The sequence below is a fragment of the Suncus etruscus genome, chromosome 17 (genome assembly GCF_024139225.1).
Source record: "Suncus etruscus isolate mSunEtr1 chromosome 17, mSunEtr1.pri.cur, whole genome shotgun sequence".
NCBI classification, from domain to species: Eukaryota; Metazoa; Chordata; class Mammalia; order Eulipotyphla; family Soricidae; genus Suncus; species Suncus etruscus.
Genome location: NC_064864.1, coordinates 24912093 through 24914218, shown reverse-complemented (window position 1 = coordinate 24914218; position 2126 = coordinate 24912093). Strand labels below are relative to the sequence as shown.

The 2126-nt window shown below is 37.2% G+C and overlaps 1 non-coding gene across 1 annotated transcript; it reads right to left on the bottom strand.

Annotated features, from left to right (window-relative positions):
• Positions 1-1503: 1503 nt before the first annotated feature.
• LOC125995569 (U1 spliceosomal RNA) lies at positions 1504-1667 on the bottom strand. The gene has a single exon (XR_007491068.1). It is a non-coding gene; the product is annotated as a U1 spliceosomal RNA (small nuclear RNA).
• Between the last annotated feature and the right edge of the window lie 459 nt (positions 1668-2126).

Genomic DNA, 2126 nt, shown 5'->3' with positions numbered 1-2126 from the left:
TACAGAGGGGGCCAGAGAGTTCCATTGGATATACTCAGCCGACTGGTCTGACGGTTCAGCTCAAGGGCTAGAGGATATAATACTGCTTGATTTCTTTAGTGATGGAAATATTTTTGTTATCTACAAGTGCGTAAGAGCCTTAAGAACGCACCAAGTGGTGCATTAGGGATCACATAGGAATTATACTTTAACCTAGGTACTTTAACAATGATACTGTGTTCTGATCTCCACATTTAGTTTCTTGATGGTCTTAGTCACATTTCACACTCTCATAGGTCACATGTAACTAGTAGTACTTTTTTCTTTTATATTTGGGGCCCACACCCTACAGCGCACCGGGGTTACTCGTGGCCCTGCACTCAGAAATCGCTCTGGGAGGCTGGGGGTGCCATATGAGATCCCAGATTCATCCGAGGTTGGATGCATGCAAAGCAAACACCCTACTGCTGCGCTATCACTTCGGCCCCATAGTAGTGTTTGTTTTGTTTTTTGTTTTTTGTTTTTGTTTTTGTTTTGTTTTATCTTTTAGAAATAAAAGGACCGGAGAGATAGCATGGAGGTAGGGTGCTTGCATTGCATGCAGAAGGATGGTGGTTCAAATTCCGGCATCCCAGATGGTCCCCCTGAGCCTACCAGGGGAGATTTCTGAGTGTAGAGCCAGAAGTAACCCTTGAGTACTGCCGGGTGTAACCCAAAAACCAATATATATATAAAATTTGTAATTATTGTAGAGAATTCTCCTGGACAATACACTACTGAATGAGCCGTCATTGTAAGAATAGCTATTTATGTCACCTTCATGTCAAAATTTTTCTAGTGAGTCAAGATTAGGGCCAATATAAAATTCAAGGTTGTTATTATGCTTTTTTTTTTTTTGATGATGTCTCATTTTGTGGTCTTTGATGGCACTACCCCTTTCTATATGCTAAAGGAAGTAAATTTCGCATCAACTTAAAATCAGTAGGTTTCAGATAATTGTACATATGAGTTTTCTGGAAATTTTGACAATTGTCTAATTCCCAAATCTCTTCAATCATTTGGTTGTTCTCTCCATGATAACACTCCCATCTGTTTTCCTCAAACTTTGTGTGCTTATCACACAAATTTTGTCTTTTATAACACGCTGAGTTTTTGGTTATAATTTTCCTTGAACAGTGCCTTATGTCCTTCAATTCTATGATAATGCGAATGTGACTAATGGAGCCTAGTTCATTGAGTAGCACATAAATAAGTTAGTTTTGATGTTAAATACAATTTTCTCTTACCAACATTTTTTTTGTTTGTTTGTTTTTGGGTCACACCCCGCAGCGCTCAGGGGTTACTCCTGGCTGTATGCTCAGAAATCACTCCTGGCAGGCTCCGGGGACCATAAGAGATGCCGGGATTCGAACCACTATCTTCTGCATGAAAGGCAAATGCCTTACCTCCATGCTATCTCCCCGGCCCACCATTTTTTAACCCCAAAATTGGATAAAATACATAAATGACTTCTTTTTTTTTTTTCAGGAGAGAGCGTGAACTCAGTCCCCCACTACCACAAATTATGCAGTCGAGTTTCCCATATTTGGGAAAATCGCAGGGGTCAGCACATCCGGACTGCAATGGATAAGCCTCACCGTGGGAAAACCACCTTCGTGATCATGGTATCTCCCCTGCCAGGTAAATATCATAAATGACTTCTAATTTGACAGTGCTTTGAATTAGATATTGCTATACAATTACTCTACATTTCATTTTCATACTATCCTGATTCATAAACATATTCCCTAAAATATATGTTTTAAAATATTTATTAATTCATAAATAAGTATAAATTCATTAAAAGAAAAATGAAATATCAATTTCAGCAATTGCTTAGACAATTTAGTTGTCTACAATTTTCACTTTATATTTTTTTGTAGATTTCTACTTTGCTTATGCCAAATTGATGGTTCTATATACAGAGATGTTTCCCTGAATGCAAAAAAGTAGCATGAATGTTAAAAGAAGAACTTATGAGATGCAATATTCAGAGAAATCACTGGAGAATGTATTATATGTCAATAAGTAGCCATTATAATCAACTTCAATTATCAAAGTTGTCTTAGAGTCTGAAGTATTTTAATATTAATTTCAAAATAATTTAT